Source organism: Phyllobates terribilis, unplaced genomic scaffold (genome assembly GCF_046119375.1).
Source record: "Phyllobates terribilis strain yellow unplaced genomic scaffold, ASM4611937v1 Scaffold_13__5_contigs__length_258822181, whole genome shotgun sequence".
Taxonomy (NCBI): domain Eukaryota; kingdom Metazoa; phylum Chordata; class Amphibia; order Anura; family Dendrobatidae; genus Phyllobates; species Phyllobates terribilis.
This window is the reverse complement of record NW_027362773.1, coordinates 126,782,198-126,808,784: the sequence shown is the minus strand read 5'-3', so window position 1 is coordinate 126,808,784 and position 26,587 is coordinate 126,782,198. Positions and strand designations below refer to the sequence as shown.

The following is a 26,587-nucleotide window of genomic DNA, read 5'->3' as shown; positions in this document are numbered from 1 at the left end:
CAAGTGTTTTAAAATAAATCCTTATACTCACCTTACCGCTCACCTTTCTGGCATTCCTCAGCTTCTCACCATAACCAATCTGGTCATCATCACATCTACTGATCCCTGCCGACAGCGCCGAAATCCATTGGCCTCTCACACTGAGCTGGGACTTCCGGCTCTGATCAAACCTGGGACATCAATTGTAGAGGCGATGCTTGTCTCTGCACGCTGAGTATTCTTACAACGCACACTGACAATGCACTCTGTTGCCGGCTCTTTTCTACCAATCTGAGCCAAAGAGAGAGTGCACTGTCATTATGCACATTGCTTAGTGGCAGAGCAGAGACTAGCCCAGCCTTTGAAATGAAGGTCACCGATGACACTTCATTTTAGGGACCAGGAATGGGCTGCTGCAGTGACCGCAGCCTCTGCTCCCTGATGAAACGTCGTTTCAGTACCCAGCATGCACTGGGATTCTCAAATGAAGCATCATCAAAAAGTAAGCTGTAACAAAAAAAAGCAGTTAGATAGTGTAGTTAGGGAAGGATAGGGAATTTCTAATTAATTAAAGTATAATAGAAAATAAATTAGATTATGTCATTAAATAGATAGGGATTTATGATCAAAATTAATTTGTATTTAAGACCACCCATTTAAATACAGTATGCATAGTGGAAATACGGAAAAAAAAATCAATTATCAGGATTATCCTTTTTAATAGGAAAAATACTGTATGTATATCAAATAGCACTATACAAGCTGTACAAAAATGCTAATAATTGGTGCACTAAAAAACATTTATTTGTAATGACTGCATTAAAGGGTTATTTAACTTATTTCCACAATGGTAATGTTTTTTACAAAGCCCAGTAACTGCATAATTATTGTTTATATAGAGTACAAGCAGCCCAACATAGTTTCTTTCTGGTACCTTTGTGTCTTTTTTCATTTCTTAGTTACATAGTTATATAGGCTCAAAAAAGACATCTGTACATCAAGTTCAACCCTCCTTCACTAGTTCTACATTCTCTATCGCTAGATAATTTATAACCCACAATATCAATTGTGAGAAAAGCATCCAGTCCTTGCATAAAAGCTGTTATGAGTCTGCCATTACTACCTCTTGTGGTCGGCATTTCACAGTCTGACTGCTGTAACTGTAAAGAACCCTTTCCTATTTAACTGCCAGAATATTCTTTCCTCCACACGTAATGAATGCCCCCAGGTCTTTTCTTTGGAAGGAATATGTCATGTGCCAGTGACTCACCCCCAGGGCCGTGGGGTACTCGGCAGCCGGGCCTCTGGTTGCCGGGGGATATCACGGTGGCTGGCCCGGTCCGTGACCCAGGGCGGTCAGTGAAATGGGGGTAATGTTTATAGGGGGAATTGTCGTGACGCCACCTGTGGATTCTGGTAAGAGGTTACCAGCGCTGCGACAGTCCACTGAGGCTGATGTTAGGGGCAACTATGATGTGACGGCTCCCCACAGGTGAAGCAGGCCTCAGGGCAGTGTAGAGGTGTAGAAAGATGGTGGAAGCAGGAGGGAGACGGCAGGACGGTCCCAGAGGAAGTACAGGCACACACACAAGGGTAAACTTCAATACCTTTACTGGTGGTGATGCAGGTACGGTCCAGGGCACTCAGGGCGAAGGGTACATTTCTGGACTCTCCCCAGTGAGCGGGTGTAAGGCCTCCTGATCTGTGTCTTTTACTCTCTAAGATTCGGGCCTGCCTGGAGGTAGGCCTGGCTTGCTTACTGCTTCCTTCTTGTACCTACTGACCTGGCGGTAGGGTTTTCTTCTGGTTCCCACTCTTCCTGGTCGCTGGAGCCTTAGTGGTACCTAACCCCATTGCTGTGGTCAGCGGTTGGTTAACCTGGGACTTGTAGTTCTCCAGGGATTCCGGTTGTTCCTACTGGTCATAAAGATCCCTGTAGGCGCGGACCCGGTGTCCGGTATATGGTTCGAGGTGAGCCTGTTATGCTCCTCTGCCCCCTATGCTTTTCTCCTTCTTCTCCTCAGTCTGCAGACTCTCTTCTGCAGACTCCCTGAGCAGACTCTCTGAGTTCTGTCCCTGTCTGTGCCTGACAGGAACTCTCACTTGCCTTCTAGCCCGCTCCAGGCTCTCACTGACTAGACTAGCCCGCAGCTTGGGCCTAGCCTGGCCTTCAGCCACACAGACTTCAGCTTGCCTGGAGTTGCAGCATGGTGTCACACTGTCTGCTTCCCACTGACTGACTTCCTGAACTCCACCCCCCAGTATATAAATACCTGACAGGGCTCCATCTAGTGGACTTGGGTGGAGGTGTCTGTATGTATTGAGGCCACTGGGGAGAATTCCATCCATGCACCCCTCTGGGATCTGTGGCACCAATGCGCAGCAGGGCGCCACACCAGTCCTTTGTATGGATCACACATATATCTATATATATAAATGAGGTCTCCTCTGAGGCTTCTTTTTTTCTAAGCTAAACAAGCCCAACTTATCCAACTCTCACCAAAGGAGAGGCCACCATCCCATATAATAATCGAGTTTCCTTTGAACTGACTAACTTCCGAATATCCTTTTTAAAATGTAAAGTCCAAAATTGCATCCTATATTCGAGTTGTGGCCTTACATATAATTTATAAACGGTTAATAATTAGTGATGAGCGAGGACTAAAATGCTCGGGTGCTTGTTGCTCAGGTCAAGCAAATCGCAATGCTCGGGTGCTCGACCCGAGTAATGAGCCCAATGTACGTCAATGGGAAACTCAAGCATTTTTCCGCGCACCTTACCCACCGCAGGTCTGCAGGGGGACTAAAAATTGGCCTAATCAATGTACTGTTATTGCGTATGCAGTAGCTTCAAGGCCTGCCCAAAATTTGGAAAACCCCCACTACCACTTTGAAGTGACATAGAGGGCCTGATTTAAAAAAAACAAATTCCAATTATTAAGGAGCGGGGCTCCTATACTGTTATAGCGTATGCAGTAACTGTAAGGCCTGCTCAAAATTTGGAAAAACCCCAATACACCTTTGAAGACACATAGAGGGCCTGATTTAAAAAAAAAATTACCATAATTAATGAGTGGGTCTCTTATACTGTTATAGCGTATGCAGTGACTTCAAGGCCTGCCTAAAATTTGGAAAAAACCCAATACCCCTTTGAAGAGACATAGAGGGGCTGATTTAAAAAAAAATTCCAATTATTAAGGAGCGGGTCTCCTATACTGTTATAGCATATGCAGTAATTGTAAGGCCTGGCCAAAATTTGGAAAAACCCAAATACACCTTTGAAGACACATAGAGGGCCTGATTTAAAAAAAAAATTCCAATTATTAAGGAGCGGGTGGTAACAACCCTGGCGGCGTGCTGGCATGGCTTACCATCTCCCACCATGCTAGACCGCCAACTTACCTATCAGTCCAGGCTGTGCACTGTACTCCTCTGCTTGCTGTGTGCGTGTCTCTTGTCTGCTGGCTTAGGGCGGTGGTGCTGTTGCTTCCTGATTCTTAAAGCTATAGTGTGCGCAGTCCTAATGCATCCCCAGCCTATTGCTGTGAGTCACTGGATACTTGAACCTCCCCCACCCAGTGGGAGGTGCCTTAGCAATGCTTTCTTTCAGTGTGTTCTGTGCAACTGAGTTGCCAGGTCCTGTCCTGTATCTTGGCTGTTTCCACCACCCTGGGGGCTGAGTACCCAGGCCCGTTACCTGTATCTGTGACTTCTAGTCTGTTTCCGCCACCCTGGGGGCTGAGTACCCAGGCTCGTTCCTGTATCTTGTTCCAGGTTCAGTTCCTGTCTGAACTGTGCCCTTACCCATTACCTGTTTGTCTCTATGTCCTATTCTTCCCTTTTCCTGCAGTGCCTGAACCTGCACCTAACTCCAACTCGTTGTCTCTGTACTTTTGTTTGTGAGTTTTGTGTCCACTCGCTACTTCATTGCAAGTACCTTGTGTGTATCTGGTTCTGCTTGTCCCGCTTCCCTGCCTCCGTATCTACCTCCTGTGTTCTACCTATCTTCTTGTGTTTCCCAGTCTGTTCCATGTGAACAGAGCCCTGTCCTGTCTGCCTGCACCTGCGGTTCCGCTCTGCTCTGCTCCGCTTGTCCTCCGTGCTTGCAGTTCCGCCCTGCTCTGCTCCGCTTGACCTCCGCACCTGTGGTTCCGCTCTGCTCCGCTTGTCCTCCGCGCCTGCCGATCCGCTCTGCTTGTCCTCCATGCCTGCGGCTCTGTTCTGCTCTGCTTGTCCACCGCACCTGCGACTCTGTTCCCGTATCCTAGTCTGTACTGGTCCCTATCCAGCCTGCTTTCCTACCTGCCAGTATCGGCCTGTCTGCATACCTGCCGTGCCTGTCAGTACCCGCCTGTCTGCATACCTGCCGTACCTGCCAGTACCCACCTGTCTGCATACCAGCCGTGCCTGCCAGTACTCATGTGTCTGCATACCAGCCTAACCTGCCTGTTCCTGCATTCCCCGGTGTGGGTCAACAGCTGTGACCGAGGTCTGACCTGGAGTAGCACCTGGGCCACCTCCCACATCCCTCCTCGGACCACGGAGTCGATTAAGCCGCCGTGTGGTAGTGGTCGGATCTGGCGAGGCCCTTAGTCACGCCCCTCCAGGCACTCCTCGCTTGGTGGCCCAGTGGGACCACTATCCACGCTCACGCCAGTCAGTCCAGGCGTGAGCGTAACACGGGTCTCCTATATTGTTATAGCGTATGCAGTAACTGTAAGGCCTGCCCAAAATTTGGTAAAAACCCAATGCACCATTGAAGAAGTATAGAGGGCCTGATTTAAAAAAAAATTACCATAATTAAGGAGTGGGTCTCTTATACTGTTATAGCGTATGCAGTGGCTTCAAGACCTGCCCAAAATTTTGAAAAAAAAACCAATACCCCTTTGAAGACACATAGAGGGCCTGATTAAAAAAAAATTCCCATTATTAAGGAGTGGGTCTCCTATAGTGGTAATGCCCATGCAGTGACTGCAAGTGCTGCCAAAAATTAGGATGCACTCCAATACACCTTTGAGGAGACATAGAGGAGGGCCTCAGTAAAATAAATGCTACCATTGTTAAGGAGTGGGTCTCCTATACTGGTAATGCCCATGCACTAAGGGCTAAAAAACATTTAACCCTGGGGGGTATGCATGAACATACCGTATAACCAGGGTCGGACTGGGCCACTGAATAACTGGAGGATCCTCCGGTGGGCCCTCGACCCGCCCACCTCAGGCTCCGGTGGTGGAGGATGAGGAGAAGGAGAAGGAAGAGGACAACAGAAAATAGAAAAAATCAGGAAGCGTATACCCATGTCTGGTTATGAAGAGGTGCATGCGAATAGACCCCCCAAAAAAAGCCACTGGATTTGACTTTATGTTCCGCTGTTATCATCCGGTGGTGTAGAGCAGTCTGGCCCACTCCAGCCCTTGTTCATTTTAATAAGAGTCAGCCTGTCAGCATTTTCAGTTGACAGGTGGATGCGCTTATCAGTTATAATGCCCCCGGCCACACTAAAAAACCTCTCTGACAAAACGCTAGAGGCAGGGCAGGGCAGGACCTCCAAGGCGTAGAGAGACAGTTCTTGCCACGTGTCCTGCTTGTATACCCAATAATTATAAGGCACAGAGGAATCACGTGGGACGTTGGTTCTGTCGGCAAGGTACTCCTTCAGCATCTTCCAAAACTTTTCCCTCCTTATCAGAGTACCCCACACATCAGGGCCTGGGCGCTGGGAGGGTCTGAGAAAACTGTCCCACACCTTTGACAGTGTCCCCCTGCCTCTGCTGTGTCATATTTCCACTATATTAATCCAGTGTTCCGTCAGCGAGATGTACCATCCCTGCCCACAAGCACTTGTCCACGTGTCCGTGGTAAGGTGGACCTTCCCAGTAATTGTGTTGTTGAGGGCACGGCTAATGTTGTGGGACACGTGCTTGTGTAATGTGGGGATGGAACACCGGGAGAAATAGTGGCAGCTGGGGACCGAGTACCAAGGGTCGGCCACCGCCATGAGGTTGCGGAAAGATTCCATCTCCATGATACTAAAAGGCAACATTTCAAGTGCAAGCACTCAAGAAATGTGTTAGTTTAGTAGTGTGGTCTGTGGGGTGTTGGCTGCGTATTTGCGCTTGCATTCAAAGAACTGGGGTAGGGACAACTGAATGCTGTCCTGGGACAAGGACGTGGACGGTGACGGTGATAGTTGCAAGTGTGCAACGACAGGTGCAGGGTGGGAGGCATCTTCACCTGTGCCATGGACAAGGGATTGGGGGGCACGCACAACAGCAGAACAGGCAGTGGTGTCACCCACAGACACTGTTTCTGGACTCTGGCATTCGGCCCACCTAGTCGGGTAGTTTGCTGTCATGTGCCTGAGCATGCTGGTGGTTGTCAGGCTGGTAGTTTTGCTGCCGCTGCTGATGCTGGCCTGGCAGATGGCACAAATGGCCTTTTTGGGGTTATCTTGACAGTCTTTAAAAAAGAGCCAGACTCGGGAAGACGTAACAGTTGGACTGGCAACTGCCTTGTGTTTGTGACCCCACTGCTTGTTGATACATGTTGTGGTGCTACGCCTCCCTCCACCTGTGTGCTGCTGTCCTCGCTATGCATGTCACCTTGCCAGGTTGAGTCAGTGACTACATCGTCCACCACCTCGTCTTCCACTTTCGCATCCTGATCCTCCTCCTGACTTTTTGTCAATTGTGTCTCACCATCATCCACCTCTTGGGACAGTAATTTCACTTTCCCACCATCTCCTTGGTGTGACCGTAGCTGTTCAAATATTTGGGCATCGCTACATGCGATCTCCTCTTGCCCCGCTTGAAGCTGGCCGGGCGAGAGGCCCGAATCTATAAATTGAAAAGTGAACAGCTCTTCGGAGTGTCCAAGTGTGGGATCAGTTGTCTCTTGGCACTCGGCATGGTGGGAGGAAGGAGGATCAGGGTGAGGAATATGTGTTCCAGTCTCATGGCTACTGAGACTTGACCATGTGGAAGACATGGTGGTGGTGGTGGCAAACTGACTGGAAGCATTACTGCTATCTAACTAAAAACCTTTTCACACTGCTCTGGCTTCAAGAGTGGTGTTCCACAACCCCCTAGTAATTGGTACAGGAAGGTAGTTCGACATGATATGGGTGTTTGTTTCATCTTGCCCACGACCTCTGCCTCTGCGTGCACCAGCACCATCACGTCCACTTGCCACACGCCTTTACCATTTTAATTGAAGTGTAATATTTGGCCCACTCCACAAAATGTCTGTGTGGTGCCCCTGCGGGTCCTGTTGCCACAGAGGTACTGCATCTCACTCAGAGGTGTGGTACCCCACTCTCAGGTAAGGAGGGAGTACAACCCGGGACCCACACACCCACATCCAATACACTCCACTTCAGTAGGGAAGGGCGAGATTGCTCCTAAGGGAGAGCACAGTCCCTGGTCTCTAGCTGGAGGGTGGAACTAGGTAGAGGAGGTGGGTGGAGGAAGAAGATCAGTGGAGTACAGAGGGTAGGAGTATAAAAGAGAGGGTGGAAGGTTCTGAAAGTGTTCAGAGTTCAGACTCAAGTTGGGAGCAGGAGCTCAGGAGGAGCTCTGCTCCCACGGAGTAGAGAGAAGAGTCGGGCCTAGTGAGAGAGGCCCAGGAGGAGAGAGGAGCAGTGAGGAGGGCTCCAGAGGAAGACAGAGGGGATCCCAGGGGCACGGCGAGTGCAGAGGCCACCCGTGCGCCCAAATTCACGCATACGTGGAGGGATCAGGCCGCAGAAGGGGACCGGCCCGAAAACTAGTGGAGAACGAGGCTCAGCTAGCCAACCGGAGGCTGCAGCATTTTCAGGGTGTTGCAACCAAAATCTACAATTACATCACTGAAAAGGTGGCCACATAGGGTTCAGGGGACTGCACGTCGCCCGATAAGGCCAGAGGCCACTGGCTTGGGACACTGATTGTGAGGCGCAGGGCAGAAGGGCAAGAGCCAGCGCAGTGAGACGACCAGGAAAGGTACATAGAACCTGTCCAAGTGCTCCTGAAATACCTGAGAGTTTGCTGGATCACTACCCCGGAGGACACAGGATGACGTGGGCAGTTGCACACCGGTGACTGTAATCTGAGGAACTTAACAACTGTGAGTAAAACCTGAAGACTGCACCCCACTGTGTCCGTGAATAATTGCTGCGCGAACACCTGCATTACACCTCACCAACAACATCTACCTCATAAAATCACCATCTACTGCCCTGGAGCTAAGCTCTGCCTGTGGAGAGCTGAACCAACTCTGCTGCATCACCATCAGCTCCAGAGTATCTGCACCACAGCGGTGGCCCCATATAGCCGCATACCACAGGTGGTGTCACAAACATAATCTCTAAAAACTTTATTCCCCTTTTACTTTTCCCTTTAATTTGACCGCCCGGGGCCACGGAACGGGTCACTGCCACTGTGACATCCCCTGCACCGACCGGCCCGGCTACCGAGTACCCACGGCCCCAGGGGGCGCGTCATCTGTATTATTACCACAGTAATATGGGCTCACGTGTGATGACCACGGATTTAGGAAGTGACCTTATAGATATGTTATTGGTCAGCTACCAAGTGTGAATAGGTGCAACAAAACACAAATGGCTGACTTTAAATGGAGTGGAATATTTGGCATGCTCCACAAAATGTCTGTATTATTACCACAGTAATATGGGATCACATCTGATGACCACGGTTTTAGGAAGTGGCCTTATAGATATGGCATTAGTCAGCGACCAAGTGTGAATAGGTTCCACAAAACACAGCTGGCTGACTTTAAATGGAGTGAAATATTTGGCACGCTCCAAAATAAGTCACGATTATTACTGCAGTAATATGGGATCATATGTGATGATGGAAAAGTTTCTCTGCTTCCACAATACAGCGATGTGAATAAAATTAAAAAAAAACTGCCATAATCTGCTAACAAGCAAATGGAGCAGAAAAGTTGAGTACTGTATTGCTTTTTAAGCAAATAATAAGGATTAAGAGCAAAAAAAATAGCCCTGATATGTAGGGCTATTGATATCTGTAACAGCAGAAGCAGACAGAATGTGCAATGGACCCTATTGTGCTGTATACAGTGTCCACAAACCCTGCCTGCCTAACTCCTGCTATCACCCTCACCAGTAATATATGCAGCTGGATTAGTCCTCAGAAGGACTATTAGTTTAGATGTATATATTGCTGTGGAATACCTGACTAAAACAAGCAACAATTCTGTCCCTCACTTAGCCGCAGCTCTCCCTACTCTGCCTGTTTCCGGGTTACACTGTGATTAGCATAGATCCAACTGGTCTCATATAGACCTGATGCCGCTATGCGGTCAGCCAATCACTGTAATGCCACAACCAACATGGCTACGGCATTACAGTGGGTGGCAGGCAATCCCTGCATGTTAATTGGCTGTCTAAAGAGCGCCAAACATGCGGAGAGGTGACTCGAGCTGCCGCCCGAGCATCCTGAAAATACTCGCCGAGTATCTCGAGCAGTGAGATGCTCGGGCGAGTACCGATCAGTGGCGAGCACGTTCGCTCAAGTCTTCACTAGTAATAATACATTGGTATCACTGGATTTTATCTCTCTTTTTATATATCTTAAAATCACTGTTTTTTTACTGACAGTCTGCTCTCTTGTTCTACATGTCTCACACAGGAAATTGCCCCTTTCATATAAAATAAGTAGTGTTGAGCCACCCCCGTAGTGTTCGAGTTCGGTTCGGTTCGTCGAACACCCGTGTGTTCGCCGAACTGTTCGTCGAACTGTTCGTCGAACACCTTCGAACACCGTTAAAACCAATGGCAGGCAAACAAAAACACATAGAAACACATAGAAAACACTTTCAAAGGTGTCCAAAAGCTGACAAACTGCTCAGAAGACACAACTAACACATGGAAAAGTGACAAGTACATATAGTCATGCGAAAAGAAAAGAGGTGGAGGAGTAAAAGGAGGGGGAGACACAGATATAGGCATGTCATTCCCTTCTAAAATCCAAAAAGTGAGAAGCCGACACGTTCAGTCCGCTCCTGCCCGTGCCACCTCCGTGTCGCCGGGTTTGTGCCAGAGCCGCGGTGAACCCTGACGGCCAGCCCCCCTCTCCCAATACTGGTGCCTGTCCGCTGGTGGGTCGAGCGAGCCCCCCTGTGGTGGAGGCAGCTCTAAGCTTTTTAATTTAAATTGTCTCTCTAATTTGAATGAATACACTTTAAATCCATTTACAAGGATCTATTGGAGGGCAAGTCTCATGCCAGCAGCCGCGTAATTCCAGCTCCAGTAGCGTCCACTAAAGCTGCTGCAGTTAAAAAGCTTTTATAAGGATCGAGCTCGGCTGTCCACCGCAAGGCATCCTACTGCCAGTCCCAGCCCCTATGCCTTGGGGTGCCTCCTGATGCTCTTCACTGAGTATCCCGTGGTCCCGAAGCATTTCCTTTGAAAAAATTAAGTGTCCAAACTACAGGTGGTGTAGCTTGCTTAACAGCCGGGATAATCCGCTGACTAGCAGACACTGCTACTAGGCACAAAGTATTTCCTGGGCTAGATGCAGTTAAAAATTTGTAATTAGATACTCTCGTTGGATGCTGAGAAAGCATTCCATAGAGTCTCCTGGCACGCCATATATTATTCTCTTAAAAAGCTTGGGGTAGGGGTCTAGGGGTCCCTTTTATAGCCAAAATCACGGCCCTGTATCACAATACGTCACCTAGGCTGAAAATAAATGGAACTGTAGCACCCTGAGGGCTCGGTTGCTACAGAGGTATTGCACCTCACCCAGAGGTGTGATATCTCACTCTCAGGTAAGGATGGAGTGTGGATCAGGACCCGACACCTGCATGCATTACACCACATTGCCGTGGGGCAGGGCGACCAATATGCCCCTGAGATGGGCACGACAGTCCCTGTCTCTGGCTGGAGTGGGGGGAGGGAACACTGAGGAAAGGGAACCCTGTAGTGCAGGAGCAGGGAGGAAGCAGTTCCTGGGTGCATTGAGAAGGGAGTATAAAAGGTGGGCACCATCTTAGTTCAGTGCAGAGAAGTCTGAGCAGAAGTGGCAGGGAGCAGGAGCTCTGCATGAGCTCTGCTCCGGAGGCGGGCCTAGTAACAGAGGCCCAGGCCTGGAAGAGGGAGAAGGAAGGAAGAGGAGCGGAGAAGGCTCCAGGAACGAGGAACGAAGGGATCCCAGGGGTGCGGACGGGCGAGTCGCCATCGCACGCCCGAATCCACCTGCGTGGAGGGGTCAGGCCAAAGGGGGAGACCGGTCCCCGAAACTAGTGGAGGCAGGAAACGACCCTCAGCTAGAAACCGGAGGCTGTGACATTTTATGTGGCGCAGCCCCTCGCTACACCCGCTAGGAAGGCACCACATAGGGTCAGGGAAACTGGCGCCAAGTTTACCAAGAGGAGGCCCGAGGCAGTCGGACAGAAGGGTTGGTAAGAAAGGCAAGACAAAGGACACACAAAGGGGGTTCTGTGAAGCGCTCCAAAGTTATCTGGGAGTTGTCTGAGCCCCTCACCTGGTGAGCACAGTACGACGTGGGCAGCCGTTACCTGCAGACGTGGTCTGGATAATAAGAACTGTGAGTAAAGGCCCTGAACTGCATCACTGACTCCGTGTCATTACTGCTGCTGCCCTGCACCATCACCCCCATCCTCCGCATACACTGCCCTGAGGCTATACTCCTCCCGTGGGGAGTTATGCTACGCTCTGCTGCACCCACAACACCAGCCTCAGCGGTCTGCCCTGAAGCGGCAGTTCACTCTGACCGCAATCCACGGGTGGCGTAGTCGGACATTTAAACATCAAAACCACATAAATAGTTCCGCCACTGGTTTGACCGCCCTGAGCCACGGAACCGGGTCGCCACCATGGAGACTACAACAACCAGCATCCACCAAAAAGGGTCCGGCTCCGGGTGTCCCAAGGCCCAGGGGGTGCATCAGAACATTTTCATCACCTTTCACAATCACCAATGGGACAAGGCAGGGATGTCCTCTGTCCCCTCTCTTATACATCCTAGTGACGGAGCACCTGTGTAATGCACACGCCCGGACTGACTGGCGTGTGCGTGTTTATGTAGTGATTCCACTGTGCCATGAACCAGAGAGTGCCTGGAGGGGCGTAACTAAGTATCTGCCCGATCCGACCAAGGTCGCACGACGGCATACGACGCCAGTGCACCAGGGAGGAACCGAGCAGAGGAACCAGGGTCTACTCCAGGTCAGACTCCGGATACGGCTGTTGACCCACACCGGGGAATATTGGAACAGGCAGACTAGAGCGCAGGCTGGGTAGGGTCCAGTACAGACTGGGAGACAAATTCGAAACCGCAGACGCGGCGGACAGAGCTGAGCAAAGCGAAAACCGCAGACGCGGCAGACAGAGCTGAGTAAAGCGAAAACCGCAGACGCGGCGGACAGAGCTGAGCAAAGCGAAAACCGCAGACGCGGCGGACAGAGCTGAGCAAAGCGAAAACCGCAGACGCGGCGAACAGAGCTGAGCAAAGCGAAAACCGCAGACGCGGCGGACAGAGCTGAGCAAAGCAAAAACCGCAGACGCGGCGGACAGAGCTGAGCAAAGCGAAAACCGCAGACGCAGCGGACAGAGCTGAGCAAAGCGAAAACCACAGACGCGGCGGACAGAGCTGAGCAAAGCGAAAACCGCAGACGCGGCGGACAGAGCTGAGCAAAGCGAAAACCGCAGACGCGGCGGACAGAGCTGAGCAAAGCGAAAACCGCAGACGCGGCGGACAGAGCTGAGCAAAGCGAAAACCGCAGACGCGGCGGACAGAGCTGAGCAAAGCGAAAACCGCAGACGCGGCGGACAGAGCTGAGCAAAGCGAAAACCGCAGACGCGGCGGACAGAGCTGAGCAAAGCGAAAACCGCAGACACGGCGGACAGAGCTGAGCAAAGCGAGAACCGCAGATGCGGCGGACAGAGCTGAGCAAAGCGAAAACCGCAGACGCGGCGGACAGAGCTGAGCAAAGCGAAAACCGCAGACGCGGCGGACAGAGCTGAGCAAAGCGAAAACTGCAGACGCGGCGGACAGAGCTGAGCAAAGCGAAAACCGCAGACGCGGCGGACAGAGCTGAGCAAAGCGAAAACCGCAGACGCGGCGGACAGAGCAGAGCAAAGCGAAAACCGCAGACGCGGTGGACAGAGCTGAGCAAAGCGAAAAAAGCAGACGCGGTGGGAACAGGGCTCTGTTCACACGGAACAGACTAGAAGGGAAAGGCAGAACCAGATACCCACAGGGTACTTGCAGAGAAGTAGCGAGTGGACCACAAACTCACAAACGGAAGTACAGTGACAACGAGCAGGAGTTAGGTACGAGTTCAGACTCTGCAGAAAAAGGAATGGAACGGACATAGAGAAAAAACAGGTAAAAGATAGGAGAGAGTTCAGACTGGAACTGAGTGTACGGAGGAGACCGACACTGCAGTGGGATACAGGAGCGGGTCTGGGAATACGGCCCCCAGAGAGGCAGGACGAACAGGCAAGGAGCGTGTTCAGACTGGCCTGGAAATACAGCCTCCAGGAAGGCGGAACGAACAGGCAAGGAACGAGTACAGACTGCAGGTTAAGGTACACAGATAGGACACAGTACAGACATGGGAACAGATACTGCAAGACAGGTAACATAGACAGGACCTGGCATGTCAGAGACAAAAGCCAACTGACAGAGCAAGATGCTCAGGCATGGGTTAATTTGGGCAGCTGGTTTAAATACCAGGTGACAGACAGCAATAGGCTGAGGACGCACAAGGGGTGTGCCTGCAGCAGGTACAAAAAGCAGGAAGTGATCGGGCGCCGCCCTTAAGCAGCAGACACAGAAGCAAACAGACAGCATGGAGGGAAGCCAGAGAGACACCCTGGACTGGAGATCAAGTGCGCGCTCTTGCACAGTGGGAGATGGACCACTATGCAAGGACGCCGCCAGGTATGTTACAGTACCCCCCCCCTTACGCCCCCTCTTCTTCAGGCCTGCCAGAATGTTCCACAGGGAATTCGAGAGCCAATCCTTTACTTCAAGGAGATCACTTCCACTGTCCACTGGAAAAACTGGTCTCATCTGGGTAGCTAGGATGCTACCTCCTATCCAGCCATCCTCAGCAACAGACGAAACAGGTGGAGTACCAAGAACAGCACACAGGGAAGTCTCTCTCTGTAACGGGTCCGGGAGGCGGAACCTCTGAGCTATTATACAAGGGGGCGGCCCTTGTAAGGGAGCGGGTGGCAGTCTCTGGGTGAACGGACAGGGAGTTACGGCAAGTGATCAGGGCAGTCTCTGGGTAACGGGTAGGTACGACCTGTGATGGCAGAGCCTCCGGGTAGGCTAGCAGGCAGATGGTAGATGTGTGCTCCCAGGTGAGCAAGCGAGAGTCTCTGGAATAGCAGGTGGTCACGGCACGTGACGGCGGGACCTCCGGGCTGGCAAGTAGGCAGGTAACGGAGATGCGCTCCCAGGTGAGCGGGCAAGAGTCTCTGAGATAGCTGGTGGTCACAGCACGTGACAACGGAGCCTCCGGGCTGGCAAGCAGGCAGATAACGGAGAAGCGCTCCCAGGTGAGCGGGCAAGCTGGTCCATAGACAGACTGACCGGAGTAGTAAGGCAGACCGTCGGACCTCAGGCAAGCAGGCAGGTAGCTGATATGCGCTCCCAGGTGAGCGGGCAGGCTGGTCCTTTAGACAGACTGACAGGAGTAGTAAGGCAGACCGTCGGACCTCAGACTAGCAGACAGGTAACAAGTATTCAGGCAGGAATCAGGCAGGTAACTAGCAGGAAACTGGCAGGAAACTGGCAGGTAACTGGCAACGGGACCTGAGGGCTGAAGCACAGGTGAGACACAGGTGCAAACAACATTGCTCGGACACCTCCATTTTGGAGGAGGTGCCTTATATATGATGAAGTCCTCCGGCCATTGGCCGGGGACTCCTTAGGACGGCGCGCGCGGTCCCTTTAAGAGGAGGGGAGCGCGCGCACGCGCGCGCCCTAAGCACAGGGGCCGGGAAGGAGCGCGCGCTGAGAGCAGAGCGGGAGGAGGACGCCGGGAAGGAGCGCGCGCTGACAGCAGAGCGGGAAGAGGACGCCGGGCACGGAGCAGAGCGGTGAGGGGAGCAGCGTCCCTGCCTAGCAGAGGGCAGGGACGCCAGCGCTACAGTACCCCCCCCTTTAGGCCCCCCCTTTTTTAGGCCAGACAGAAATTTAGCTAGGATGAGAGGGGCATGGATGTTCTCCCGGGACTCCCACGTTCTCTCCTCAGGACCAAACCCCTTCCAATCTACCAGAAAAAAGGTCTTTCCTCTTACCCTTTTGGTGGCAAGAATGTTCTCTACCTCAAACTCGTCCTCAGCAGAAACCGGAGCAGGAGGCGTACCTGTAGACTTGGAAAAAGAGTTAAGCACTACAGGTTTGAGGAGAGACACATGGAAGGAGTTAGGGATCCGTAAGTTGGCCGGGAGTTTCAATTTATAGGCCACCGGGTTGATCTGACTGATGACCTCCAGTGGGCCGATGAACCGAGGCCCTAACTTATAGGAAGGGATCTTGAGCCGGACATATTTGGACGAGAGCCAGACTTTATCCCCAGGGCGGAATTGAGGAGGGTCCAGACGTTTTTTGTCAGCGTGTCTTTTCATACGCTCGGATGACAGAAGGAGTGCGGACCGGGTACTCTCCCATATGGAGGAAAATTTGTTAACAAGAGATTCCGCAGCCGGATTGTCCGCCGAGGTGGAGACGGGAAACGGGATCCGAGGATGCTGACCGTAGACTACAAAAAACGGGGATTTGGAGGAAGACTCGCTCTCGTGATTGTTGTACGAGAATTCGGCCCATGGCAGGAGATCCACCCAGTCAGAATGGTGGGCATTAACGAAGTGCCGAAGGTAACTGGTCAGGTTCTGATTGATCCGCTCCACTTGACCATTAGACTGTGGGTGGTAAGCGGAGGAGAAGTCCAGGGTGACGTCCAGCAATTTACAAGTGGCTCTCCAGAAACGGGAAGTGAACTGTACCCCACGATCCGACACGATGTGGAGGGGCAGGCCATGAAGACGGAAGATGTGGCGGATAAAGTCTTTAGCCAGCTCGGGTGCAGACGGAAGACCTGGCAGTGGAATGAAGTGAGCCATCTTGGAGAAGCGGTCAGCGACCACCCAAATGACCGTACAACCGGCAGAGACGGGTAGATCAGTAATGAAGTCCATCGCTATATGCTGCCAGGGGGCAGCAGGTACTGGCAGAGGTAGGAGGCGGCCGGCCGGCAGGTGTCTCGGAACTTTGTTGCGGGCGCAGGACACACAGGCAGAAACAAAGTCTATTACATCCTTGTGCAGGTTAGGCCACCAGTAGTGCCGGGTAATAAGCTGGAGGGTCTTTTTCTGACCGGCGTGGCCAGCTAGTTTAGACGAATGACCCCAGTGTAGGATCTTCTCCCGATCAGGTACTGGTACGAACGTCTTACCAGGAGGAAGACGATTTAGACTCACGGGAGCCACCTGCATTACTCTGGCGGGATCGATGATATGTTTCGGATCCTCCTCGAGATCAGACACCAGAAAGGACCGAGACAAGGCGTCCGCCTTGACGTTTTTGTCAGCCGGGCGAAAATGAAGGACAAAATCAAAACGAGCAAAAAACAAGGACCACCGGGCTTGGCGCGGGTTAAGTCTCTGGGCATGCTGGAGGTAAGCCAAGTTCTTGTGGTCAGTGTAAATTATTACCGGGTGAAGAGCCCCCCTCGAGCAGGTAACGCCACTCCTCCAATGCCAGTTTGATGGCCAATAACTCTCGGTCTCCTATGGAATAGTTGCGCTCAGAGGAGGAGAAGAGTTTAGAGAAGAAGCCACAAGTTACCATCCTCCCGGAAGATGATTTTTGAGTAAGTACCGCTCCGGCTCCAGAGGAGGAGGCGTCAACTTCCAGGAAGAACTGTTTGTTGCCATCTGGGCGATGCAGCACCGGGGCGGAAGAGAAGGCCTGTTTAAGGGAAAGAAAGGCCTCCTCTGCTTCGGGTGGCCACTCTTTGGGATTAGTACCTTTACGGGTGAGCGCAGAAATTGGGGCCGTCCGGGAAGAGAAGTGTGGTATGAAGAGGCGGTAGTAGTTGGCGAAGCCCAGGAATCGCTGAATGGCCTTCAACCCCTCCGGTCGGGGCCATTTCTCGATGGCAGACAGTTTCTCAGGATCCATTTGTAGGCCGGTCTGAGAGATAATGTAGCCCAGAAACGGAAGCGAGGTCTGCTCAAAGAGGCACTTCTCAAATTTAGCGTAGAGATGGTTCTGCCTTAGCCTGAGCAGGACCTGACGAACGTCCCTCCGGTGAGTCTGGAGATCCGGAGAGAAGACCAAGATGTCGTCCAGGTACACCACTACGCAGGAGTAGAGAAGGTCCCGGAAGATGTCATTGACCAACTCTTGAAAGACGGCAGGAGCGTTACAGAGACCAAAGGGCATTACCAGGTATTCATAGTGGCCGTCCCGGGTGTTGAATGCCGTCTTCCATTCATCCCCCTGACGAATACGAACCAGGTTGTACGCCCCACGAAGGTCCAGTTTGGTGAAGATCCTAGCCCCCCTCAGGCGATCAAATAATTCTGGAATGAGCGGAAGGGGGTACTTATTCTTCACCGTGATCAGGTTTAGGCCTCTATAGTCTATACAGGGACGGAGAGAGCCGTCCTTCTTTTTGACGAAAAAGAAGCCTGCTCCCGCCGGGGAGGTAGATTTCCGGATGAATCCTCTGGCCAGATTCTCCTCAATATATTCGGACATTGACCGGGTCTCAGCAGCGGATAAAGGATAGATACGCCCACGGGGAGGAGTAGTACCGGGTAGCAGATCGATGGGACAGTCGTATGGTCTATGTGGTGGTAATGTCTCTGCCTCCTTTTTATTAAAGACATCTGCATAAGACCAATAAGGAATCGGAAGTCCAGGTAGATTAGCTGGGGTAGGAGAGGGACGGACGGGATGGACGGGAACCAGGCAGGTTTTATGACAGTCTTGTCCCCAGCGAAGGACCTCTCCGGTTTGCCAGTCTAGCACGGGTGCATGTCTCTGGAGCCAGGGCAGACCTAGCAAGAGGGCGTGAGAGAGTCCAGGCAGAACATGAAAGGAGATACTTTCAGAATGCAGCATTCCCACCTGCAGGGTAATGGATTCGGTGATGAGTTGAATGGGGCGAGGTAAGAGGCCCCCATCCACGGCAGCGACAGACAAGGGTACAGCCAGAGGTTTGGTAGGGATGCGGTATTTCTCAACCAGGGACTGTGAAATAAAGTTCCCGGCTGCTCCAGAGTCAAGTTGGGCTAGTTCGAAATAACGGTTCTCCCCGTAGATGATCGAAACTGACAACAGCAGGGATGGAGAGGATTTATTCTTGTCTAGGTGGACCTCTCTGAGCGAACCTAGACACAGGCGTTTCCCGACCTCTCCGGGCAGGCACGGATCCGGTGCTCCTTACTGCCACAGTAGAAGCAGCTCCCCTCGGCACGGCGTGAGTCCTGACGGGTTTTGACCATCTTGGTCTGGTCGACCTGCATAGGCTCAGGAGAGTGTACCTGGGGAGAGATGGAGGGAATGACGGGTCTCTGGGAAGTAGGAGCTAAACGTGGAATCCTTCTCTCACGGGTGACCTCTTTGGCACGCTCCTGGAACCGTAGGTCAATCCGGGTGGCAAGGGTTATTAGATCATCGAGAGAGATAGGAATGTCCCGACCAGCAAGTTCATCTTTAATACGACCGGACAGACCCTCCCAGAAGACGGATACCAGAGCGTCGTTATCCCAGGCCAGCTCCGAGGCAAGGGTGCGGAACCGTATGGCATATTGGCCCACGGTGAGACCCTCCTGACGGAGGCGTAGCAGAGAGGATGCGGATGAGGTCTTCCGTCCGGGTTCGTCGAAGACTTTCCGGAAAGCCGAGAGAAAAGCAGGCAAGTTGGACACCAGGGGGTCTCCTCTCTCCCATAGAGGATTTAGCCAGGCCAGGGCCTCCCCGGTGAGATGGGACATGATAAAGGCAATTTTGGCCCGGTCGGAATTAAACTGATGGGACAAAAGTTCAAAGTGCAGGGTGCACTGATTTATGAAGCCCCGAGCCTGGACGGGGTCGCCTCCGAAGCGAGGAGGTGCAGAAAGCCGGGGTAGGATACCATAGTATTAGTGGGCAGCGGAGCTGCCGGATTGCAAGATATGGCACTGGCGGAGGTTGTTGGTGGATCAGACAGGGTGTTCAGGCGAGTATTAACATTCCGCAGATGACCCAGGATGGCCTCCTGTTGGGACTTCTGACGGGACAGTTCAAGACAGAGGTCCGAGAGCGAGGGAGCTTGGGTGCCACCGGGTTCCATGGCCCGAGCAAACTGTAACGGGTCCGGGAGGCGGAACCTCTGAGCTATTATACAAGGGGGCGGCCCTTGTAAGGGAGCGGGTGGCAGTCTCTGGGTGAACGGACAGGGAGTTACGGCAAGTGATCAGGGCAGTCTCTGGGTAACGGGTAGGTACGACCTGTGATGGCAGAGCCTCCGGGTAGGCTAGCAGGCAGATGGTAGATGTGTGCTCCCAGGTGAGCAAGCGAGAGTCTCTGGAATAGCAGGTGGTCACGGCACGTGACGGCGGGACCTCCGGGCTGGCAAGTAGGCAGGTAACGGAGATGCGCTCCCAGGTGAGTGGGCAAGAGTCTCTGAGATAGCTGGTGGTCACAGCACGTGACAACGGAGCCTCCGGGCTGGCAAGCAGGCAGATAACGGAGAAGCGCTCCCAGGTGAGCGGGCAAGCTGGTCCATAGACAGACTGACCGGAGTAGTAAGGCAGACCGTCGGACCTCAGGCAAGCAGGCAGGTAGCTGATATGCGCTCCCAGGTGAGCGGGCAGGCTGGTCCTTTAGACAGACTGACAGGAGTAGTAAGGCAGACCGTCGGACCTCAGACTAGCAGACAGGTAACAAGTATTCAGGCAGGAATCAGGCAGGTAACTAGCAGGAAACTGGCAGGAAACTGGCAGGTAACTGGCAGGTAACTGGCAACGGGACCTGAGGGCTGAAGCACAGGTGAGACACAGGTGCAAACAACATTGCTCGGACACCTCCATTTTGGAGGAGGTGCCTTATATATGATGAAGTCCTCCGGCCATTGGCCGGGGACTCCTTAGGACGGCGCGCGCGGTCCCTTTAAGAGGAGGGGAGCGCGCGCGCGCGCGCCCTAAGCACAGGGGCCGGGAAGGAGCGCGCGCTGAGAGCAGAGCGGGAGGAGGACGCCGGGAAGGAGCGCGCGCTGACAGCAGAGCGGGAAGAGGACGCCGGGCACGGAGCAGAGCGGTGAGGGGAGCAGCGTCCCTGCCTAGCAGAGGGCAGGGACGCCAGCGCTACACTCTCCACTTATTATCAGGTAGCACCCTAGAGGGTTCAGGAGACAACTGGAAGTCCTCCACCGGGTTGGAGGAGTGCAGAGACTCGGGGGTAACCTCTGCTTCGGGGTACATCTTGTCAAACTCACAGGATGAAATGGGCGAGGTATCAGGTACAAGGTGTAGAAAAGTCCCTGTTACCTTGTTATCTGGTGGTACCCAGGAGGATTCAGAAAACAACTGGGGGTCCTCCGCCGGGTCGGAATAGTGCAGAGACTCGGGGGTAACCTCTGCTTCGGAGTACACTAGGTCGGACTCGCTGGATGAAGCGGGCGAGGTATCAGGTACCGAATATAGAAGAGTACCTGTCCATTCATTATCAGGTAGCACCCCGAAGGGTTCAGGAGACAACTGGAGGTCCTCCGCCTGTTCGGAGGGGTGTAGAGACTCGGGGATAACCTCTGCTTCGAGGTACATCTTGTCAAATTCACAGGAAGAAATAGACGGGTTATCAGGTACAGGGTGAGAAGAAGTCACTGTCTCTTTGTTATCTGGTGGTACCCCGGAGGAGTCACGAAACAACTGGAGGTCCTCTGCCGGGTCAGAAGAGTGCAGAGGCTCGGGGAAAACATCTGCTTCAGAGTACACTAGGTCGGACTCACTGGACGAAGCAGGCGAGGTATCGGGTACCGAGTATTGGAAAGTCTCTGTCCATTTACCACCAGGTGGCACCCCGAAGGGTTCTAGAGACAACTGGAGGTCCTCCGCCTGGTCGGAGGGGTGTAGAGACTCGGGAGTAACCTCTGCTTCGGAGTACACTAGGTGGGACTGACTGGACGAAGCGAGCAAGGTATCAGGTACAGAGTATAGGAGAGTCTCTGTCCTTTCGCTACCAGGTAGCACCCCGAAGGGCTCAGGAGACAACTGGAGGTCCTCCGCCAGGTCGGAGGGGTGAAGAGACTCATGGGTAACCTCTGCTTCAGAGTACACTAGGTTGGACTCACTGGATGAAGCAGCCGAGATATCAGGTACCGAGTATAGGAAAGTCTCTGTCCATTCGCTACCAGGTAGCACCCCGAAGGGTTCAGGAGACAACTGGAGATCCTCCGCCTGATCGGAGGGGTGTAGAGACTCAGGGGTAACCTCTGCTTCGGAGAACACTAGGTCGGACTCACTGGACGAAGCGGGCGAGGTATCAGGTGCAGGGTATAGGGAAGTCTCTCTCCAATTGTCCTCAAGTGGTATCCCGGGGGATTCAGGAGGCAACAGGGGGTCCTCCGGTGTGAATTCTGGGTGGGCAGCAGTCTCTTCGGGCAGGAGAACTGGTGCACTACCCACGCACATTACCCGTTGGGGCTTCTCCGGGATACAGGGAGAAGAAGCTTCAGTAGGGACTTCAAGGTTGGGGTCAGGAGGTCTCAGGGAGGACAGACCCTGGCGTGACGGCTTGCCTCTACGTCTAGCACATCTGGACTGCCTCTTGAGGTTGGGAGAAGTATTCCGGAGAGTGTAGTCACCCTGTGAGGATTCTGGGTGGGCAGTAGTCTCATTGGGCTGGAGGACTATTGCCCTACCCACACACATTACCCATCGGGGCTGCTTCGGGAACTGGGAAGTGAAGCTTCAGCAGGAGCCTCCGGGTTAGGATCATCGAAGACCATTAGAAAGGCCACCAGGAAGGCCATTATGTCCAGGACAATAGGATCCTGTGTTTCCCATAGGGGGTTGATCCATTCCAAGGCATCACCCACTAGGTTAGACATAATGAATCCCACCTTAACCCGATCGGTGGGAAAACAAAGAGGGTAGAACTTGAAGTGTAGCATGCATTGCTCCACAAATGCACGACTCTGTCTTGGATCCCCATAGTAACGTGGCGGATCCGCAGGAACGAGAGCTGATAGATCCATCTGGACGGGTGCGCAATTCGCCTGGAACTCAGCTAGAGAAAAAAAAAAAATAATTTTATTTATTTTTAATGCACGTAGTCGCTGAAAAAAGTCTCAGAGAGCGAAGGCCGTGGGGCTCAACGGGAACCATGGCCTGAGCATGCTGTAATGCACACGCCCGGACTGACTGGCGTGTGCGTGTTTATGTAGTGATTCCACTGTGCCATGAACCGGAGAGTGCCTGGAGGGGCTTAACTAAGTATCTGCCCGATCCGACCAAGGTCGCACGACGGCATACGACGCCAGTGCACCAGGGAGGAACCGAGCAGAGGAACCAGGGTCTACTCCAGGTCAGACTCCGGACATGGCTGTTGACCCACACCGGGGAATACTGGAACAGGCAGACTAGAGCGCAGGCTGGGTAGGGTCCAGTACAGACTGGGAGACAAATTCGAAACCGCAGACGCGGCGGACAGAGCTGAGCAAAGCGAAAACCGCAGACGCGGCAGACAGAGCTGAGCAAGCGAAAACCGCAGACGCGGCGGACAGAGCTGAGCAAAGCGAAAACCGCAGACGCGGCGGACAGAGCTGAGCAAAGCGAAAACCGCAGACGCGGCGGACAGAGCTGAGCAAAGCGAAAACCGCAGACGCGGCGGACAGAGCTGAGCAAAGCGAAAACCACAGACGCGGTGGACAGAGCTGAGCAAAGCGAAAACCGCAGACGCGGCGGACAGAGCTGAGCAAAGCGAAAACCGCAGACGCGGCGGACAGAGCTGAGCAAAGCGAAAACCGCAGACGCGGCGGACAGAGCTGAGCAAAGCGAAAACCGCAGACGCGGCGGACAGAGCTGAGCAAAGCGAAAACCGCAGACGTGGCGGACAGAGCTGAGCAAAGCGAAAACCGCAGATGCGGCGGACAGAGCTGAGCAAAGCGAAAACCGCAGACGCGGCGGACAGAGCTGAGCAAAGCAAGAACCGCAGACGCGGCGGACAGAGCTGAGGAAAGCGAAAACCGCAGACGCGGCGGACAGAGCTGAGCAAAGCGAAAACCGCAGACGCGGCGGACAGAGCTGAGCAAAGCGAAAACCGCAGACGCGTCAGACAGAGCTGAGCAAAGCGAAAACCGCAGACGCGGCGGACAGAGCTGAGCAAAGCGAAAACCGCAGACGCGGCGGACAGAGCAGAGCAAAGCGAAAACCGCAGACGCGGTGGACAGAGCTGAGCAAAGCGAAAACCACAGACGCGGTGGGAACAGGGCTCTGTTCACACGGAACAGACTAGAAGGGAAAGGCAGAACCAGATACCCACAGGGTACTTGCAGAGAAGTAGCGAGTGGACCACAAACTCACAAACGGAAGTACAGTGACAACGAGCAGGAGTTAGGTACGAGTTCAGACTCTGCAGAAAAAGGAATGGAACGGACATAGAGAAAAAACAGGTAAAAGATAGGAGAGAGTTCAGACTGGAACTGAGTGTACGGAGGAGACCGACACTGCAGCGGGATACAGGAGCGGTTCTGGGAATACGGCCCCCAGAGAGGCAGGACGAACAGGCAAGGAGCGTGTTCAGACTGGCCTGGAAATACAGCCTCCAGGAAGGCGGAACGAACAGGCAAGGAACGAGTACAGACTGCAGGTTAAGGTACACAGATAGGACACAGTACAGACATGGGAACAGATACTGCAAGACAGGTAACATAGACAGGACCTGGCATGTCAGAGACAAAAGCCAACTGACAGAGCAAGATGCTCAGGCATGGGTTAATTGGGGCAGCTGGTTTAAATACCAGGTGACAGACAGCAATAGGCTGAGGACGCACAAGGGGTGTGCCTGCGGCAGGTACAAAAAGCAGGAAGTGATCGGGCGCCGCCCTTAAGCAGCAGACACAGAAGCAAACAGACAGCATGGAGGGAAGCCAGAGAGACACCCTGGACTGGAGATCAAGTGCGCGCTCTTGCACAGTGGGAGATGGACCACTATGCAAGGACGCCGCCAGGTATGTTACAACCTGCTCTCATCAATTCGCCATAACCCCAATATTAAGTGGATTGAGGTGGGAGGCACCGAGTACAAGTGCTCTCTATTTGCTGATGATGTCCTAGTATATATCACTCAATCACATATATCCATCCATGCTGTTATGGCTGAAATAGATCACTTTGTTACATGGTCAAATTTTAAAATCAATGCAGCGAAGTCTGAGGCCCTCGATGTCTCCCTCCCCAAATCCATATAGGATTCCATCCAGTCCAACTTTCCCTTTGTCTGGCCCTCACAGGGTATCAAATACTTAGGAATTCCTATTCATAGAGACCTCTCCCATCTATGTTATCTTAATTTTGGGCCCTTTATTGAACAACTCCATACAGACCATGGATGGCAAGTTAGAACTGTAAGATTCACTATGTGAACAACTGGTGTTTTGTGGAAAAGCACATGTACACTGTGTTCCAAATTATTATGCAAAAAGTGTTTAGGAGTGATAAGGGAAGAATTTGTTTGTTTGTCAGTTAAACTCATTGATGGTGATGTGTGTCAGGGCTCTTTATATCACTGTAAGCAATTGCAGACACCTGTGCTAATTAGTTTGGCAGGTGTGTCCAATGAAAGGCAAGACTACTTAAGAAGGCTGTCTCACATTATTAAGCAGCCTACATTTTCTGCCAAAATGGGAAAGAAAAAGGATGTGTCGGCTGCTGAGAAGCAACAAACTGTGGAGTGTTTAGGTCAAGGCATGACTACAATCAACATTGTGCGATGATCAGGATGAAGTGTCTTGGCAATCAAGAAGTATGTAGCTGATTCACAGTACACACGTGTGCGTGCTGATAAGGGCAAATTGAGGACTCTTTCCTACAGGCAATTACGTCAGGTTAAAAGAGCAGAAAAGCCTTGTCATAGCAGCAGACAAGTTTTTGAAGCTGCTGGTGCCTCCAACGTCCCCCGAACAACAAGATGCAGGGTCCTTCAGAGGTTTGCAGCTGTGCATACGCCATCCTGTCGACCTCCTCTATCCACTTCACACAAGCAGAAACGGCTCCAGTGGGCCAAACATTACATGAAGACTGATTTCAAAACTGTTTTGTTCACGGATGAGTGCCGTGCAGCGCTCGATGGTCCAGATGGATGGAGTGGAGGATGGCTGGTTGATGGACACCCCACGCAAACACGGCTACAGCGCCAACAAGGAGGAGGTGGAGTAATGTTTTGGGCTGGAATCATGGGGAGAGAGATTGTCGGCCCCTTTAGGATCCCTGAAGGCGCTAAAGATGAACTCCATAATGTATGTGGATTTTCTCAAACAGCACTTCCTGCCATGGTTCAAGAAGAAGAACCGTGTATTTCACAGCAAGATCATTTTTTTGCATGATAATGCACCATCTCATGCTGCACATAAAACATCTGCATCTCTGGCTGATATGGGCATAAAAGGGGACAAACTTATGGTGTGACCCCCATGCTCCCCTGACCTCTACCACATTCAGAACCTCTGGAGCATCATCAAAAGGAGTGTCTATGATGGCGGGAGGCAGTTCACATCTAAGCAACAGCTCTGGGAGGGTATTCTGTCCTCATGCAAAACAATTGAAGCAGAAACCATCCAAAACCTGACAAATTCAATGGACGAGAGAGTTCAGAAGCTCCTTTCGAACAAGGGGTCCTATGTGAAAATGTAACATCACCTAGAATAAAGTTTTGAGTTGAAAACTGTTTGATTTCAGTTTCTAATAACCTGCTAATGCTTATAATTTCAAAAATGACCATTTTTTTGGTCTTTATTAAAATGAAAAGGTGGATCGAAAAGTTTGGGGGATCTAAGAGTGTGGCAACCCAGTAGTCATGATTACTTCGAATTCTGACAATATGAGGGTCATGTTGCAGGTAGTGCAGCAAGAAGGCACTTATGTGTCTTGCGCATCTCGGAGCCCCAAAATTATTTTCCGGGCTAGATGCAGCTAAAAATTATTATTAATTTTAAATCTGGTGGAGCTTAGTATAGATGGCCTAATAGGATCAGTGCTGCACACTGCTACAAAGCCCAAATTATTTTCCAGCCAAGATACAGATAAACATGATTAGTAATTTTAAATCTGGTGGAGCTTATTATAGATGGCCTAATAGAATCAGTGCTGCACACTGCTACAAAGCCCAAATTGTTTTCCAGCCAAGATACAGATAAACATGATTAGTAATTTGAAAGCTTAAGACGGTTGGTGGGGTGATTTTAACCAATCATAAAGCTTTTACTCTCCCCAGGATGACACAGGGGTAGAAAAGTCGTTTCGGATCCATGATTTGTTCATCTTTATGAACGTGAGTCTGTCTACATTATCAGTGGAGAGCCGCGTGCGCTTATCTGTCAGCACACCACCAGCAGC

The 26,587-nt window shown here is 52.1% G+C and overlaps 1 protein-coding gene across 4 annotated transcripts in view; it reads right to left on the bottom strand.

The window, feature by feature from the left end:
* The window catches only part of LOC141174032 (3-galactosyl-N-acetylglucosaminide 4-alpha-L-fucosyltransferase FUT3-like), a 73,970-nt gene that overhangs the window by 27,675 nt on the left and 19,708 nt on the right, over positions 1-26,587 (bottom strand). Inside the window, exon 1 of one of the 4 annotated variants that reach the window (XM_073658631.1) lies at positions 20,522-20,684. The exons of the other annotated variants lie outside the window; for them this stretch is intronic. The gene's annotated coding sequence lies outside the window, so the exon portion shown is untranslated. Of the gene's footprint in view, positions 1-20,521; positions 20,685-26,587 lie in introns of those variants that run through there. 4 annotated transcript variants of the gene reach the window in all.